Here is a 19,659-nt window from a genome sequence, read left to right on the forward strand (position 1 = left end):
TAATTTTGTTAATTAAAGCACATGGGATCAGCTCTGCTGCAGATATCCCTGCTTGGACTGCTAAATAGATATTTAAGACACCAAATTTGGGGTGGCAGTGAGGCCACATGTTATTAAAACCAACTGAGTGCCTAGCTTTGTATGTGTGCAAATCAATATTCAAGATAAGAGTTTGCACATACGCAAAGCCAGAATCCACCTTGGGGGCTTCAGGGTGATGGATCATGAATAAAAAGACTCAATGTGTGAATGCAAAGAACGCACAGTCCAGAAGGAAAGCCTTGGAGCACAGGTTAAACCAACTTATTAGAGCTGATCCCAGTCTCTGACAAAATCCTGGGACTGAAGTTGTACCTACCTACTCTGAATGTCCTCCAGTTGTTGGGACAGACCTGGTTTATTGGTGGCCTCAACCACATTTGGGGTTTTCTGAGTTTCATAGGCCAGTTCTTTAAAGTCCGCATCAATCCCTTCAAAGCGTTTGGAGTCCTAAAAAGCAACACAAACATGTTCATGGTAAAACATGGATTTTGTGCTAAAGGTCTCCATCCTCTGGGTGCTGTCTTTGGGTTGAGGGGAAAACCTTCTGTCCAGTGCAGACAGGGACCCCTCCACCATTCCAGAATGGCTCTTCCACTGACTTGCCTGAAACTAGTCTGCAAACAGGCACTTGCCTTCTTGTCACTGTATCCCAAAGGGGTTGTGGATAAAGTGCTCCATGCAGGAGGCAATGTCTAGGACCAACCATTTTCATGGGATTTAATTCCCCTTGGAAAACCTCATAAATCTCTCTCTCCCATGTCCAGGTGAAGTACCAAGTTTCCCTGGCTGCAGCAGCAGGAGATGCTCCCACACCGTGGAAAGGCTACCAGCCTCATGTGAGTGCACTCCTCCCCTCCTGCTACAGCACAGGAATCCCAACACCCATCCACAAAACGGGTATGATGACTCTTGTAGAGGAGAGCCCTTCCTTGCCTTCAATGAGGGTATGGAAACCCCACGTCAGCACCGGAGGCCCACATCAACAATTATGCTCCATATCTAACAGGGACTCTGAATTTCTGGAGCTAAACACTGAAGAATAAAGCAAGCTATGTTCAAAACATCTCTGCTCCTCCCTTCTTCCCAGGTCAGGCCTCCTAAGTGAGGCGGGACACTGAACAAGTGTTCCAAGCAGTCCAGGTAACACTTCCACGCTACCCTGTGTTCAGCCCCAGGAGCAAGGCTCCATCTGGAAGGTTGAGCCCTCCCTACACTCACGCCACAGATCCAGCTCCAGGTGAGCATCCCACAGCCTGTCAGCACATCCCCCCAGCCCTGGATGCATCCTGAGGGTGCTCAGCTACAGAGACTTTGAGCTTCAGTCTTTCTTTTACGGAAGAGAAGCTGCTGACTGAGCCACCTGTGTCCCTGGAGCCAAGAGGGCCCCGTGTCCTGGTGCATCCAGCACAGCACGGCCAGCCGGGCAGGGAGGGGATTGTCCCGCTCTGCTCTGTGCTGGGGCGGCCTCACCTGCAGCATTCACTGTGTGCAGGGCTGGGGACACAGGAGAAAAGGAGATAAAGCTACTGGAGGGTGTCCAGAGGAGGGACATGAACTTGGTGAAGGGTTCGGAGGGGAAACCATATGAGGAGCGGCTGAAGTCCCTGGGTTTGCTCAGCTGGAGCAGAGCAGACTGAGGGCAGAGCTCATGGGCTGCAGGTTCCTCAGCAGGAGCAGGAGGGGCAGGGCTGAGCTCTGCTCTGTGACAGTGACAGAACCCCAGGGAATGGCAGAAGATGTGCCAGGGAGGGCAGTGGGACATGAGGAAAAGGTTCTTCACCCAGAGGTGCTGGACACTGAACAGGGTCCCAGGGAGGGGTCACAGCCCCAACCTGACAGTGTTCAAGGAGAGACTGGACAACGTCCTCAGACACATGGGGTGAATTGTGGGGTGTCCTGTGCAGGGACAGGAGTTGGACTTGACAATCCTGATGGGTCCTTCCAAGTCAGGACATCCTATGGTTCTATGGTTCATACCACTGCCAGACAGCTACTGAGATGCAGACAGCTGCCCAGCAGGATGCAAATGTAAATCATGATGCAATTTCATACATGACATTAGATAGCTCCTGGATATTAAGAGCTTGCTGGCACATGGTACAGCCTCAGGGCACTGGTTATCAGCACCTGTATATATTGCCCAGTGAGCGAGGTGTGCCCAGAATCATAGAATCATTTAGCTGGAGGAGACCATTGAGATCACTGAGTCCAACCATAACCTAAATCTAGTACTAAACCATGTTCCTCATCTATACATCTTCCAGGGATGGTGACTCCAGCACTGCCCTGGGCAGCCTGTTCCAATGCCCCACAGCCCTTTGGGGAAGAAATTGTTCCCCAGATCCAACCTCAGCCTCCCCTGGCGCAACTTGAGGCCATTTCCTCTGCTCCTGGCGCTTGTTCCTGGGGAGCAGAGCCCGACCCCCCCTGGCTCCAAGCTCCCTTCAGGCAGTGCAGAGATCAGAAGGTCTCCCCTCAGCTCCTGTTCTCCAGCTGAACCCCCCAGGTCCCTCAGCCGCTCCCATCACACTTGTGCTCCAGCCCCTCACCAGCTCCATTCCCTTCTCTCAACTTGCTCCAGCACCACAAGGGCTTTCTTGGTGTGAGGGGCCAAAAACTGCCCCCAGGACACTCAGCACAGCGTGCTCTCTGAAGCAGATGGAGGAACAGTCCAAGCAGAGCAGAGTGCAGGGTTGGAGACAGAACAGTGTGTTGTCCAGGGGTCAATGGGCTGCGCACATCCCCTCGTGGGTGTTCGTCCCACAGTGGTGCTGTCAGCGATGCTGCTCGTGAACAGGGACGGGGGTCACACAGCCAACTGTGGGTCACTCGTGAGTGAAAGGCAGGTTCCTCCACAGGGCTGCGAGTGGTCCAGCGGGGCCAGGAACAAGCTTGGAAGATTTTCTAAATAATCAAGAGAATAGGGAATAAGACTGGAAGCTGGACTCAAAGACAGCCCTGAGGAGGTCACAACCCTGAGGAGGGCATCAATGACAACTCTGCTCAATTTTCTGAAGCTGAAGTGGGAGAAGAGCTGCTCTCCTGCTGCACCAGCACTGGAGGCAGGGAAGCGGATACTGCAAAGCTGCCTGGTCCAGCTCTGATTTGACAATTTGCACCATCTGAGTAATTATCTCCGTCTTCTCCCCTCCAAGGAAAGAGGGAACATGCCTGTATCACTGAAGGAAGCCAGCAGCCTCCTGCTCAGCCTCCAGGAACTCTGCATCTGCTGTGCAATGGTGGAGGGGAGGAAAAACAGTTTCTCAGCAGGGTTCAGGCACAACCAACAGTACAAAAACAGCCTGGGGCAACACTGGGGCAACTGCTGTAGCATTAAGGGAGCCTCCAAGAAAGCAATGCAGCAAGAGAACAGTCCTGCTTGGGGGAACACGGCAATATAGACAACCTTCTTCTGTGTAATGGAGGCTCTTCTTCAACGCTTTCCACACAGGAAAAATAGGATTTGGGATTTCATACCTTAGGAAGCTGTGCCCGTATATCTTCTGAGCCTATGAATATGCTCTCCAAGTGAGACCACGTACGCTGCACTTCGAACCAGAGAGAAATGACGGAATCTGTTGTGGACAGCTTCCTCTGCCATATGGACACTTCCTCCAAGAAGAAAGCAATACATTTGGATGTCATTAAATTCTGCAGCTGCACCTGGTTGTCTTCTAAAGTTTCTATGAGTTCCTCGTCTGACTTCAGCAACGGGATGTTCGTCCGGGGGTGAGGCTCATACTGAAACTCCATGGTGCTCCAAGTCATTTTTAGCTCCTTCAGGACTTTCTCCATACTCATTTCTCGTACCGCTTTGTCCACAATGCCACGAACCTCATCCTCAAAGTTATGGAGGTTGAGCTTCAGGAGGTCAGCCAGCGTGGTGTCCGAGTCCATCACAAACCTCACACCCGTCACCTGCATCAGCTGATTCCAGTGCCTTTCCCTAATGGCGGGATTTTGAAGTTCTGCCACAGCTTTCAGGGCCGTCAGCATGTTCTTCACCTTGCTGTCCAGCCCAGTGAAAGCATCCCACGCCCTCACCTCCTTATCCAAATTCCGAATCTCTCTTGCAAACTTTTTACACTCCAGATCCATGTTTTCCACGTTAATATCCGCCCATTTGGTGGTCTGCCAGTCATCAAGGCAAGTGCCCACAAGGGAGATCATATCCCAGAGCTCTTTGAGAAGACACAGCTCCTTTCGGCACTGCTTCAGTTGTTTATAGTCTGGCACTATGACTTCAAACAGACCAGCTGATTCATAAATCGAGGTCATGGCTGACTCCATTTGTTTAATCTCAATGTGCTTTGTATCCAGCAGTTGATAAGGCTTTTTGGTGTCAAACCTAGAAAGAAACGTTTATTCTTCATAAGTGATATTGTAACAACTTCTAAAGAAAACATAAAACAAATGGTGCCTCTGAGACACAAAGCAGACATGATACATCTATAGTACCCATTGATGGTGCAGCCACATGGCACTGCTGACAACCCCTTTAAGCAATATTGTGCACTCAGCATCCAGATTGAATCTCTTGCTAACACCTTACAGTGTTTGCAGGGACAAAACACCCAGGGCATAACAGATACAACACCGTGAGCAGGTAGGAAATGTATGCAAGGGTTCAAGAACACATCCTCAGGACACTCCGAGATGATCCCATGAAGCTTTTCTTCCTCAGGGCTTCTCTGATGTTATAATTTCACTGTACCTGAACGGTGCTTCCTTCCGAAATCGCTCTCTGAATCTGTGTTGCTCAACATCAAACGCCGCACAGCTCTTGCGCACAACTGTCATTTCGTTCGCCTGCAGAGGAGCCACATGCTGCTTCACAGCTATCGCCAGCTTCTTTATATTGTTCCATTTTTCTGGCAGCTCCTGCAAGCAAAATTTAAATGACGGTAGGCAGTATTTGCTATTTGATATAAGATGTGACTGATCTGTTTATGGACAATCACAGAACAGGAAAAGCAACAGATTCCATGCCTAAAACTGCAAGGAAGTTTTGTTGTGATGCAAAAGCTAAACACAATTTGGGATAAAACTTATCAGTTATCCACAATTTTGAAGACGAATGAAGACTGAGACTTTAAAACTGACTGCTCTGATTGCAAAAACATGTTAAATAACTTCAGAAGAAGGGTCCCAGACCAGATCCTGGGCTCCCAGGATGGCTCAGTGGTTGAGAGAGCACAGTTCTCCTGACACCGAGCCCAGCGGGACCCAGAGCTGGCTGGAGGCAGGAGGGTGGGCTGAGGATGCAAGTTCATCAGATCGTCCGGCTTCCCAGAGCTAATTAAGAAACAGAGCCTGGGAAATTTCCAGCCAGCTCTTAGAGCAGAAGATATTATGCCAGAAGGACTTCTACAGAGCTTTCTGGGGCAAATCCCTCCAGCCTGCCTGTATAATATTAGTACTAAATAAGACAGTTTCTTTCTCAGGACTGCATCCAAGCTGCTGGTGCACAGCACTGCTAACAATCCACCCTTTGCACCTGGGATTTTATTTAGAAAGAGATTTGATTTCTTCTCTTCTCACTAGACTTCTCGAGCCAAATCCTCACCCCAGACAGTGACACCAGCCAGGGCTCTGCTGTCCTCAAATCCCACAGCTTTGCTCTCCCACTTCCCCAGGTACTGTGCCAGCCTACAGGAAAGACTTTGGGCTTCTTTTCATCCCAGTGCACATAGTTGAGAAGACTAATGGAGATGCACCAACACTATGCAAAGAAGCGAAATAACCTGGAGGCAGCAGAGGCGGCCAGAGCAGGGCCAGTCCCTCCTGAGGGGTCTCTTTCTGGCACTTCATGTTCCAGTCTCTGTAGAAATCACTATCCATGACCATAGCAGGGCACACATGGAGCTGCTTCCTTGTCCTTCTCATACAAACTATCAGCTCCAGCCCATCCATCTTCATGGCCATGGAGGGAGCGGTACCTGGAGGAACTTACTTTGGTTTTCCTACTGTGTACAGCAGTGAATGAATTATTCAACTATGTGTTGCTGTCACTTGCCAGAAAGAACGAAACTGTTTTGTTATCTCCTCCATCTGAATGGCTGCCCTGCATACCTCATTTCTTCTGTCAGAAAAATAAATCAGTTGTTCAAATCTACACGCACAAACAGGCACCAAGCAAGCAGCTCTTGGGCAGAGGAATCAGCAGAGCTGGGTTCCCCATAGCACCATTTTTTATGCTGAACTGAAGCTGCTGTAGCAGCCAAAACATTCATTTAATGCAGCTCTTCTGTTTTTCAGGGTGTCTGTAGGAATCCAGTTATCTTTAGGACCCTTACCCGTGTCAGATTTGGTGATACAACCATCCGTGGATCACGGCTGCACCAGCAGAAAACTGGGGGATTGCTAAACCCCACTCAGGTCCCATCCAAGCCTGCAGCAGAGGGAGGAACTTCTCCCCAAAAAGCTCTGCCTTAAACCTGGTGTCCTACACAGAGCCCTCTGCACACAACGCCCCGTGACTAAGGGGTACCCATCAGTACGTAGCCACACGCTCCTCCACCGTAACATGGTGACTGCTGCCAGTTCCCCAAGGCTGGCTGGGCATCCCACAGGCTTTTCCAACCTTCACCTCATGGTCCCCTGTCCAGAAATGAGAAGAATTCCCCAAAGAAAAATTGATTCATCAGGGCCAGATGTGGAAAGGTGCTGAAATACTTTCATAACGTGCTCCCAGTGATGTCCTTTGGGTCAAGCAGATTGGGTGTTATAGACCTAGTGGAGGACTGAAGTCCTATGAGAAGGCGACTCCTCTGCCAACATTATCCTTCCCATCTCCACAGTTGCCAAGAACTGGCTTATTTAAAAATAATTATAATTCAAACTAATTAACAGATGTATTTGAAAATGCATTAATTTTTTTCAAGAGTAATCGCTGAGAGTTGGAGCAGGCAATTCTATGTTTTTCATACATAACAAAAGGCTTAATCTCTGCTTTAAAAGAAAAATCTCAATATAACTCCAAAATTTAGAGCTATTAAGGCACATCCCACAATAGTAAAATACTATCCACTGAGGCCCTCTAATGACAGGGAGTGGGGCTTTAAATATTCCTGCAATGCTCTTAAGCTCATACTCTTTGACGCTGGCTACTTGGCAAACCGCCGTGTCCACCGCAGCTTTTCACCCACCTCCAGTTGCTTATAGACTTCCTCCGGCAGCTCTTGCTCATACGTCTTCAGCAGTTCGACGGTTTGCTTCAGGGGCTCGAACGTGGCATCGGTGACACTGTGCCTTTCCTTAATGGCCAGGAGATGCCCCATGATCTCCACCAAACCATCATAATCGCCTTTTTCAACCTTTTTGCTCAAACCTTTGTCAGCAGTTTTTATGAACTCGTCCAGGTCAGACAAGCTGTAGAACACAAAACAGGAAAGCACCAAATGAGAGCAGTTCCTACCGGAATCATCCAGGCAGCTGGACGGGCACGGAGAGGGAAAGGCCTGGCTAACTCTGCCCATCACATGGCAACATGCTGAGGGCATCAGAGCCACAGTTCATGCTCACAGGGATCCATAGATGTGGTACAGCTTCCTGTGAGGAACGGGTAAATGGGTTGGGACTTCACAGGTTGGAGAAAAGGCATTTGAGGAGCACAAGTCTTACGAGGAGCAGCTGAGGGAGCTGGGGCTGTTCAGCCTGGAGAACAGGAGATGAGGGGAGACCTGATCTCTGCAACTGTCTGAAAGGAGGTTGGAGCATGGAGGGGGTTGGTCTCTTCTCTCAGGTAGCAAGTGATAAGATAAAATGGCCTCAAATTTCTCCAGGGGAGGTTCAGATTGGGTATTAGGAAAAAAATTATTCACAGAAATGGCTGTCGGGCCTTGGAACAGGCTGCCCTGGGCAGTGGTGGAGTCACCATCCCTGGAGGGGTTGGATAGACATATAGATGAGGTTCTCAGGGACATGGGGTAGTGCCAGAGTTAGGTTATGGTTGGACTCTGTGATCTTGATGGTCTCTTCCAACCAAACAGATTCTATGACTCTATCCTATGATTCTATAAGGGAGACCTGTGAGCTCGGGTCTGTGGTCTGAAGAGAGTGAATTTGAAAGGACAGTTTTCATGTCATCTCTTCCAATACAAGAATTCAACAAATGAACCTGGGAGGTTGTAAAGCTACAACAAACAGGGATTCTTCTTCGCACGCTGCCTTATTTCAGAGGGTAAGTCTCTGCTGCAGAAGGATGCAGATGTTAAAAATTCACAGCGGTTCAGAAAAGCAACCGAACTTTTGTGGGAGAAAAAAAAATCCATCCAGGTCTTTAGATACAAAGGTACAACCCATGACTCTCAAAGTCCTCAGGTATGAATGGTTAGAGACAAGGAGACTATTTGGGGGAAGTTTCCCTACCTGCTTCTTGATCTCACCAGCTGCTGGACACTGTTAGCAGAGCTTGATGGGCTCCTGGATCTTTGGTCCTTTCCATTCTTCCCTTCTCAAAACGCTTACTTTTGAAGTGCCCGCTTAAATTCTGTGGATGCTGCTGGACCAAAACATAGCCCTAAACACTTCACCTATTAAAGACTAAACTGCTGAGTCAGGAGCTCTTAATAAGAACTCCTAAATGCCTGTTCTAACCTATGCAAAAACCTCTTTGCACAGGAATTATCGTGCTGAAAAGAACACAAGAGATCACAGCAGCCACCACACGCAGCAGCCTTCACTAGTACATATGTCTGTAAATATTTCTTCGTAAGCATCCAAGCCCTGTGGCATCCTTCAGCTGCTACTACTCAAATAAATCACCTAACACATCATCCTGCAGAGACCAGGCGGCTGAGCAGCTATTCAGAGCAGGGAACACATGTTAATTCAAAACTTACATCCAAAGCTCCTCCTTTTTGTAACCTTGAAACTGCCTCCCCATGACTGCTCATGCCAGGCAACCCAAATTACTTTTTTTACAAAGAGGGCACTCAAAAGAGCACTGCATTTAGAAACGGAGCAAGTATCTCATGGCATTAATGCAGCTTTACTGATGGCAAATTCAACAAAATAAGCATAGAGCCCTAGAAGAGATTAGATTAGTTGGACCAGGATGAACAGACAAACAGACATCCTGTCCAACACCACACAGTAGGTCGTAGGAGCATCAGCTCGCAGGATGTCGATGGTACCGAGTTCGTGGAACTGTTTGCACTTTACACACTCAGCTGGACCAGCTGCTCCCAGCAGAGACGAGGGGATGAAAGTTAGCAGAGATGCGATGGAGCTGGCAGGGGGTGTGTGCCCCCTCCTCTTGCTCCTGTATTAGCCTTTTGCTTATCAGTGTGAAATGATAAAGCCCAGCCAACACAAGAGAAACCCACTTTGGTTCTGGGAAGAAGAGGTAGAACGGTTCCTACCTGTGCATGACGTGGTCCATGAGATGCTGCTTGAACACCAAGCTCCACCGTTTAATCACATTCAGCAGAGACGCTTTGAAAGGCCGAGCATCAACTTTCATCCAACTCTGGAAAATGCTGATGGGCTCGATGCGATTCACCTCCTCATAGATCTTCTCGTAGGAGTCAATCTGCTCTCGGAACTGCTGCAGCGTGGGAGGTGACTCAGGGACCCCGTTCTCTGCATGGGCCTCGATTTCTGCCGCAGTGAGAATGTGCCCGTAGAGGAGGAACTGGCGGAAGAACTCCTTTCTGTCCTCCCCGTACAGGTAGGAGTAGTGGTCGAAGGCACTGCGGTAATCACAGCAGGCCGCCATCACGGCCTGCACACGCCCCATCAGCTCATGGCGCATGTCGGCCAGGTCAGCCATGTCCTCCACGTCAGCCTGGAGAGAAGAGGAGAGGAGCTCGCAGTGATGCGGGGGCAGCGTGGCACCTCCTCACTGCCACACAGCGTGAGGGAGCTCCACAGCCACGGACCTGGTAGTGGAGGAAGCCGCTGTGCTCAGCCAGCCTGGGCACCAGCGACGAGATCCGGTAGATGTCGTTGAGAAGACCTTCCACCACGTCGTAGAAGCCGTCGTTTGTGCCAGGGTCCAAGGAAGGTTGAAATATCAAATCTGGGATCACCAAATCCAGCTGCACCTCAAACAGGGGAGGAAGCCCTGCCTTGGGATCTGGTAGGGAAGAACAGAGGTGCCAGGTTATTTTTGAAGGGGAGAAAAGTGATCTAGAGCCACCACTAACATCCCACCACAAGACACACACATGCCCCACAGGGACACCAGGCAGGTGGGACACCCACTCGCTGGGTCCAGTGACATTGTGTCTGCATACAACGCAGAGGGGAGGCTGCCAAACCAGCTGGTGTTCTGGTACCCACAGGAGATACTGGAGAACAGATGAGACACAAGTGATTTAAGGACCGGAAAAATGCTGTGGAGGGAAGCCTTAAAGAGACCAGGCTCTTCAGCTAATCAAAAGGGAGTCTGAGAGCTGAACAATTACAGCGCATAAGTACTTAAAGAGGAGAAAAACAACAGGAACCAAGAGGCTCTTTAATTTAGTGGAGAAAGGCATGAAAAAATAAAACACCAACTGGTTTCACAAATGTGAAATTATGTGCTTGTTTTTAACAAGATGGTGAGGAACTGGATGCAATTCTCCAGCTCAGTGTGCCTCCACGTCCAGGAGGGAAGCGTTCTGAAGATGTGCTTTAGCTGGACACAGCTGCTCTCAGCAGAGTGACCCTCCGTGGCAGCCTTAGGCAGGAGCTCTGGTTTGGTGACCCCTCTCCTCACTCCTCAGTGATGGAGGTTTTTCTTTCATGTCTTTCATCCACAGAACCAACTCTTGAGACTCTCCACAAACGAAAGGTTGTGTCACCTTGATGCTTTGTGCATGGGAGGTCAGGAGATGGCTGATGCCCAAGAACAGACTTGGAATGATGCCTCAATTTTGTCTGTTCACAAATCCCAGCAAATGGTGCACAGTCATCTCTGTCCCTTCCCTTGAGCAAGGCTTTGCTCCAGTGACCAGGGGACAGAGTTACCCTCTGAGTCTGGAGGCTCCTCCAGCACTTGCTGTAGACAATGCAAGAGGCAGAGTAGAAAGACCACCACAAGTCAAAGCACAAAACAGAAACTTCCTTTTGGTGAGACTGAAGATGGTATCACGGCCAGAGCTGAGGAACCAGCAGTTACCTGTGTTTTCGAGGAGGTACTTGAGTGAGCACTCAATGGCAGTGAAGAATCCATCCAGAACTATCTCATCCACGTAATCCACATAGGCCTTCCAGATGTCAGATGCTGGGTCTGCAAGTAAGAGGCTCTGGTTTTCCTGGAAGAAAAAGACGACACTTTGAAATACAGCGGGGCTGAGTCTGTCCTACAAGAGCTGCCCACAGCTGAGGACTCATGGCAATGAGCACACAGGTACCAGCCCTGCGGGGGGTGAGAAACCAGACAGACGGATGTTGCTGCTGGTAGCATGGCCACAATTTTCTCCTTCTGTCAAGGGCTGCTTTGTCATCTGAAGCAACTCAAAATAATCACAAGGTAAAAATGGAGTGCGTGAGAGACTTAGCAGCCCTGCAACCTTCTCCTCCCTCTTCTCTGAGGCCAAAGGGCTCAAGGGTGCTTTGCAGACCTGGGCCAAAGGCTCATCCCAATGCATGAAGCCTCAGTCCTTGTGGCCTGTATAATGTTACCTCGGGTGGATGAGTCCTTCCAAGTGGACTGCTTACACCTCTGCCCTACAAATGGTCATCTCAAAACAAGAGAACTTTAAAATTCAGAAAAGGGTTTTTAAATAAACCAAGTGAAAATAGTTAAAGATTGGGATCAGAAGACAAAGGGTTGGCTTACAGCCTCCCTTCTCAGCTTATTGCGTTCCTTACCTCCAGGCAAGTTCACAGTCAGGAAATTCACGGTTTTCTAGGCCACAGAATGGCCCCATCCTTCTTGCGTCTCCTCTTCCACACCCACAAGACCAGCCTGGGTATCCATCCCCTGCACCTCCCAGGCTCTGCCGTGATCCTGTTCCGGCCTTGCTATGCCCTCTGAGGGCTCTTTCTCCTAAGCCTGCCAGGGGCTCTCAACACAGGCACGGGCTCAAAAAAAACGTAAGGTCCAGCTTGCAGTCTGCTGCCAGGGGTTCAAAGCTGGCTGTATTTCATCTCTGGGGACACAGGAGAGGGTGCCATTCCCAGTGGCATGGCAGCTTGGCACACATGAGATCATAGAATCATTCTGGTTGGAAGAGACCCTCAAGATCATCGAATCCAACCATAACCTAACTCCACCACTAACCCATGTCCCTAAGAACCCCATCTGTACATTTGTTAACACCTCCAGGGATGTGACTCCACCACTGCTCTGGGCAGCCTATTCCAAAGCTTCACAATCCTCTCTGTGAATTATTTTTTCCTAATATCCAATCTGAACTTTCCTTGGTGCAACTTGAGGCCACTTCCTCTCATCCTATCTCTTACTACCTGGGAGAAGAGACCAACCCCCTCCATGCTCCAACCTCCTTTCAGACAGTTGCAGAGAGCAAGAAGGTCTGGCCTCAGCCTCCTCAAGATAGAGTGGCATTGCCAATTGGGCTTGAGTCAACCCAGAGTTGCTGCTCCCCAACTTTACACATCAACGCTGAGTGATTAAACTGTTAACAGAGCAAGCCAGGGCTCTGGTGCCTTGCAGACTCACCTCCACATTTTGCTGACACAAGAGAAAGGGGAACTTCACAGGACTGAACACTATGGGAATGCCCATTTGAAAGCACCACCCCCTCTTCACCGTCCCATGCCCTTGTATTTGACAATGCCCCCTTGTCACTGGTGTTCTACTGAACCTTTACTCCAGAGGCCTCATCCTGGTGCAAAAGGGCAATGCAAGCCAGCATCTCACTGTCCTGCCTGTGCTTGTGGGTGCACGTACCCAAACTCTCTGTGCTCTTCTCTCAGCAGCCTCAAGACTCACCTGCTCAAAAGAAGACCTGAACACCCAAGGGAAACACAGCAGACCAGCTCTTGGCCCCTTTGCTGCTGTTCCTCCAGGTTTGACCAGCACAGCAGGACAGAGGCATGGGGACATCCTATTTTGGGCCACGGTGCCTTTCCCTCCCCAGGACCTTCATGCTGCTTTGCAGTTGGTCCTGCCCTGTGAGCCGCCAGAGCAGCGGTGCCAGCCCTTCTGCCTTGGCCACAGCCCCATGTTCTCTCCGGTCAATTTAGGAAGTGTTCCCATCTTTTGGGTGTAGCCGGAGGTGGTTGAGCCTGTCACAGCTGCAGCAGCAGGACAACGTGGGCATAGTAAAATCCTCGCCGTGGGTTCAGAGGGTACAGAAGTGGGTCAGAAGCCCAAGGCTGACTGCAGACAGTGAAGTAAGGTGAGCAACAAGGGCTCAGTGTCCCAGAGAGGGTCAGCCCAGTCTCTCCAGAGTCCAAGGCCAGATGGTGACCCTCAGGAGTGGGCTGGACCTAAAATCCATCTGCCTTCCAGCCAAGGTGCTGTCCCTGACACGCTAAAACCTCTGGGCAGGTGAGGCGCAGAGATTTGGGCTTTCTCCTGCTCTGCAAAGAGGACTCTCAGCTCTGGCAAAGCCACTGGAAAAAACCCAGGGTTCAGACAGCAGCTTTTTTCTTGTTACTCAGCTTCTCCCTGGACTGACAGCGTCACCTCCTGCTCCCACAGAGGAACAACAAGCCTAAAGCAGAAAGGTCAGCCACAGCCAGCTGCCTCTCCATTTTAAGGTGAATATTTCGGAGGAGTTTTTCCTCTGAGCAGGATCCCAAAGCCTGATGCACGACTCCCCTCTAGTGGCTTCACAAGAACCAGGACTGGGAGCCAGACTGGGCTGCATCGGCTCCCACTCCTGCTCCAAACTCGGTGCCTGGTCAGCAGCCCCGCACACTCAGCTGTACCAGCTCACCCATCAAAGTATTCCTTAATCAACAACAGGTAAGTTTTTCAAATGAGTTAAGGGAGTTAATTTTAAGGTGAAGCAGCTCTGGACATTTTCACCAGAGCGGAGAGACACCCAGAGCCTATGAAGAGTCAACAAACCCCTGGAGAAGGTCCCCCCTCACCTTCACCAGCAGATGAATCCTCTGCCCTGACTCTCGGACAAGGCTGTAACGCCGTTCCAGGCGGTCCTGACAGTCCTCCAGGCTCAGCAGCGATTCTCTTTTACAATCTCTTCTCACAAATATGGGCGACGCCCACGATCCCACGATGGTCTGGATCTCCTCAACATTGTTTTTGGCTTTCTGTATCCTCTGCTCGAGGTCATGGACATCATCCATCACCATGGAGATGTGATCCCAGACACCTGGTAAAAAATGAGATGATTGACTACTTTTTTTCAGAGCTGCATGGCCAAGCTCTTGTGCACTCTCCATAAGACTTTTCCCCCACGGTTTCATGTATTTCTCACCCATCATTAACACAAGAGACTTACCACCTCAACCAAAAGAGTCACTTCTAGCTCCCTCCTACCCCAACAATCCATGGTACAGCTGCAGCCTCTGTTTTCTGCCAGGAGCACCAGCACCGTGGGGACGTCTGACACTTCCCCCTTTCCCGTACCCAGATTTAATCTGCTACCAGAGAGAGAACAAGGACAACAGGCTGAGTGTTCCTGCCACTGTCACTAGAGCAGGGACCCACAGCCCCACAAACACAGGCTGTGACAGCCCAAGGTACCAGCGAGGGCTGCATTTAGATTCAGGGAACTTCATCTGCAGGAAAGTCCCTTCATCTTTGTTGTGCAATGGAGAAAGAGTTTTTCAGCATGAGGAATTCTGCTTTGCAAGTTCCCAAGGGAGGACACTTGTTCCTGTTCATACCACAAGCCTGATGACAGAAATATATATTCCAACAGCGAGCAGTTTGCTTTCACCAAGAGGAAACAAATTGTCTTCCTCCATTCTGCTTTGCAGTTAAAACTGATCAAGCAAGAACACTGGTTAAATCATCCCAAAGTCACGGTGCACAAACCTCACCACTAACCACAGTATTTCATCTGGCTGGAAAGGATAACGAGGTGGCCCTGGCCCCCACCGGGAGAAGTCTGTCCCAAGCCAGATGGCTGGGCCAAGGGGTCCCAGTCCCTGCACAACTCAGGGAGAAAGCAGTGCCTTGGGGACACAGGGACATGACCACACAGTGGGTCACTTGGGCTGGCACGGGCAGGGAGCAGACTCTTCAACCCCAGCCTTGCCAGCTCTCACAAACCCCAATCTTGCCGTTTCCTCAGCATCACTGCTTACAGGGCAGCCTCTCTTCCCCAAAAGCCCAGAGGGAAGCTGAAGGGATCAGGATCCTGTCCCCAGCCCAAGCAGATCAAGGTAAGATGGGAAGGAGCAGGCAGGCTGGGGGCTGCCCTTTGTCTCCCCAGTGCTGGCTCTGCTGGAGAGTCCCCTGCCCTGCTGTGAACTGTCACTGGGAACCAGGTGATGGAGGCTGGGGACATGGGAGGAATCTGATGAGACCCAAGTGAGCAGGTTAACCATGAGCAATGTGCCCTGTGGCCAAGAAGGTTGATGGTACCTGGGCTGCGTGAGTAGGAGTGTGGCCAGCAGGTCGAGGGAGGTGAATCCTCCCCCTCTGCTCTGCACTCGTGAGGCCCCATCTGAGTGGTGTGTCCAGTTCTGGGCACCCCAGTTTAAGAAGGACAAGGAATTACTGGGGAGAGCCCAGCGGTGGCTACCAAGATGCTGAGGGGTCTAGAGCATTTTTCTTCTGAGGAAAGGTTGAGAGAGCTGGGGCTGTTGAGCTGGAGAAGAGAAGCTGAGAGGGATCTGATCAATGGGATCAATATCTCAGGTGGGTGTCAGAGGATGGACCAGACTCTGTTCAGTGGTGCCCAACGCCAGGGTGAGGGGCAACGGGCACAGACTGAAACACAGGAGGCTCCATCTGAACATGAGCAGAAACTTGTTTGCTGGGAGGTGCCAGAGCCTGGCCCAGGCTGCCCAGAGCGGGTGTGGAGTCTCCTTCTCTGAGACATTGAAACCCGCCTGGACCCACCTGTGTGATCTGCTCTGTGACCCTGCGTGAGCAGGGGGGTTGGACTGGGAGATCTCCAGAGGTCTCTTCAGCCCTCACCAGTCTGGGATTCTGTGAAATCCTGTACGGCCTCTTTTGCCCTAACACAGAGCTAGCTCACCCTCCATCTTCCAGTTGAGTGTTTCTTCTGCCTTCTTCAGCTTCAAGTTAATATCCCACAGCTGCTCCTGTATGAGAGGGTATTCGACCTCCAGGACTGTCTTCAGGACCTTGTTGTATCTGTTCACCATCAGCTCCAAGTTGGCCGCCAGCTGCCGGTATGACTCCTTGGAGGAATAGATTTCTGCTGCCGTGGGTGGGATGGCTCCCAGCCGGCTGCCAGACAGGTAGCTCAGCTCCCTCAGCACCGACACCAGCTGCAGAAACAAGGCAGAGAGCTGAATGTGAGACAATCCTCCCCATTCACCTGGTAGACACCCTCCCGTCAATTCTGGGGATCTTAGGGGGTTCCTGCTGTTTTATTCACAAAGCAGCACGCTCTGAGAAGGGCCTGGACACCTCCTAGTCCAGACCATCTCCCTCCCATTGATCTTTGCCTCTGATTTGCTTCCCAATCAAAGACATATAGCTCTGTTAACTACCCAGCCAGCAAACCCTGTGCAGCCTCTAAAAGCCATGATGATCTCTGGTCTTCTCAGCTATCCTCATCAATACAGTCTTTCAGCAATACTGTGCCTGCAGGAGGAGGCACAACCAAAAGCATCTTTGAGTTGTGATGGAACGGGATTGAGTGGGTTATTAAACTATAAACCCAAGTAGAAGTGAGTCCCTGCAACAAACGGAGCAGCAAGGTCTTCCAACGCAATATATCACTTCTAAGACAAAAAAAAAAAATCTTTGCTCAGTTTAGTGGCTTGTGAGAGGGAAAATGCTCCTGAAACTGCACATTTTGGCTGGGTGACAGAAATTCAGTATATTGTATGGGCAATGGCAGGGGTGAGGAGTATCTACAATACTAAAGTGACTATGTCCACAATGACAAGAAGAGGAAAGAAAGACGGAGCGCAGAAGGGTGAAGGGAGCAGTTTGAGGAGGTGGATGGAAGAGGATGGGATGGGAGGAAGGGAAAAGCAGGGGATTGAGGGAGCAGGAGGCCAAGTGAGATAGAACCAAACTCCCCTCCCTTTTATGCACTGGAATGTCTGAGACATCCCCACCATGGTGTCAAGGATGTCTTACCCTCTTTCCCTCTCCTCCATGGAAGGTGAGCTCTGGAAGATTCTTTAATGTTGAAGGGTTGCAAATACATCCTCCCTTTAGGCAAAATGAGGTGCTCCTATCTGCTCTGAAGGGCATGAAGGGGCTGCTAAGCAGGCACCTGAGGACATGAGGCAGTCCTCAGTATGGAAAGCTGAGAGCAGCGCAGAAGCACTCAGAGACTGGAGCTGAGAACATGCTCAGCACGTCACAGGCTCCAAACCCTGGCACCAGGGTGAAGGGTGGAAAACATCCCCTGGGGCCATTTGCTTCCCACCTTAGCAAGGAGATTCCAAGGAGCTGGACAAATCCTTTGTCTGAGAGCCAAGCTGGAATGAGCTCTGGAACCTCAACACTTTTCTCTAACAGCAGCAAGTCCCAGGGAAAGGGGGAAGTGTTTGATGTTTTCCCAGGCCCCTGAGATTCAGCACCTCCGCAGCAAATGGCATTTCACATTTGAGAGGCCCCAGCTCTCATCAGGCCCCAGAACCTTTGAATCCACCTCTGCACTCTGCCGGCTTGGACCCTGCCTCTGCTTTGGGCAGGGGGATGGTCAGGCCTCCCTGTGCTGGAGAGGGCAGCCCTAGGGAACAGAGACCTACTGGAAGCCTCCTGCACCACAATTAAGGAAATCCAACAGCCACAACACTGAAGTAACAAAACAAACCTTTCCTGGGATTTTTATACCCTTTCAGGAAGCTCAGATTTCAGGTAAACATAACACGAACCCACGTCTGTAGGATGATGCTCCTACGCTCCCCACACCAGCGTCAAACCAACCTGCTCTGGAGATGTTGACACCAGTTAACATCTGGCTACTCACAGACTTTCTGGCTTTAATTACAATCTGCGCTGCTTAAACTGTAATCCTGATATTTTACCAGGAGACAGAGCCCACAAAGGGGATGGTTAATTCATGTCACCCATAACAGATGCTCCAGGGACCTCAGCAGAACAGATCTAGTAGCGATCCCACCAGACTTGCCATGCACGGTGGGGCACAGCTTGGAGACGTGCCCTCCAGCAGACAGGAAAGCTAGTTCTTACCTGGGGATCAAAATTAACTGTGATCAGTTTGGTTTCTGGATCTCGCCGGATAAGCGGTTGAGTAAGGTTGTACTGTGATTTTTCAGAGACTGTCTGGGACCAGTCTGCATAGAGCTTCTCCTGATACCTGCCGGAAAACAAACAAACAAATTAAAACATCCACCACGTAGCTGCCAAGCCCGCACACCAAGACATAGAACCAAATAAAAGCCAAGTCCACTTCTGAGGGCTGAAGAACATCAAGGAATATTTAAAACCCACCCACACCACCTCCATAAAGATCTTGGCTTCAAAGACAAACACCTGAAAACCAGTGACAGCATCAAGTCAGGAAAACAAAGATCCCCCAAGTACCATTCTTAGCAGAGGATTCAAATTTGGGGACAAACATTCAAAAGCTCAGAGCAATCAGTTCAGTTTTAGCATCAAACATTAAGATATTAAGTGAGGTGCAACGAATCCCACTCCCACTTGTGGAATACACACATTACAGCCACGGTAAGTACACTGTGAATGGGCACAAGTGGATCGAGACTTCTGGTCAGCTCAGGTTTTCTACCACAGCATCTCCTACATCCAAAAGAATCTCGTTCCAACATTTCTGCTGGGCTGCACAGCCCCTGTCCCTCCCATGCAAACTTCTCATTTCAAGATATCACAGAAAGACTGTGGTGTGTAGCAAAGGATTCCTCCTCCTCTCTCATCACAAAATTCCTTCTGGCTTAGAAAGAGACATTCTCAGGCCCTGGGCTTGCAAATGTGCTGAAAGGTGGTTTAGAGAAGGAGAAGGAAATGGCCTCAAGTTGCACCAGGGGAGGTTCAGACTGGATATTAGGAAACATTTCTTCCCCAAAGGGCTGTCGGGCATTGGAACAGGCTGCGAGGGCAGTGGTGGAGTCATCATCCCTGGAGGGGTGGACAGACGTGGAGACGAGGTTCTCAGGGACACGGGGCAGTGCCAGGGTTGTGTTAATGGATGGACATGAGGGTCTCTTCCAACCAAAACAATTCTATGATTCTATAAGGTTTGGCTTTTTTTCATATAGTTACAGTCATGCCTGAGCCACCACTTACCTGTCGAGCAGCTGGATCATTTCTTCATACTTCTCTATCACCCTTCTTCCTTCAGCAGAGTCCAAGCAGCTGGTGGCACAACAGACAAGCTCAGCGTTACATTTAGCCCTGTGAGGCTGCAGTCTCTATTTACCCCTTCCCAAAACCACCCACCACCTTGCAGGCAGAGCCTGGCTGGGGATCTTACATTCCAACCCCACCATATCGCCCAAAACCATTTCACTGCACAAAAGCTCTCCAAGCCCCAGTGCACCCTTTTGCGGGTGTTTGCATGGCAACTGGCAAATGAGAACCACGTCCTGGGGGAAGAACAAGGGCCCAGA

The 19,659-nt window shown here is 50.2% G+C and overlaps 1 pseudogene; it reads right to left on the reverse strand.

Moving 5' to 3' along the window:
- LOC136112125 (dynein axonemal heavy chain 9-like) overlaps positions 1 to 19,659 on the reverse strand; it is a 74,880-nt pseudogene that overhangs the window by 37,681 nt on the left and 17,540 nt on the right.

This window comes from Patagioenas fasciata, chromosome 26, assembly GCF_037038585.1.
Source record: "Patagioenas fasciata isolate bPatFas1 chromosome 26, bPatFas1.hap1, whole genome shotgun sequence".
Taxonomy (NCBI): domain Eukaryota; kingdom Metazoa; phylum Chordata; class Aves; order Columbiformes; family Columbidae; genus Patagioenas; species Patagioenas fasciata.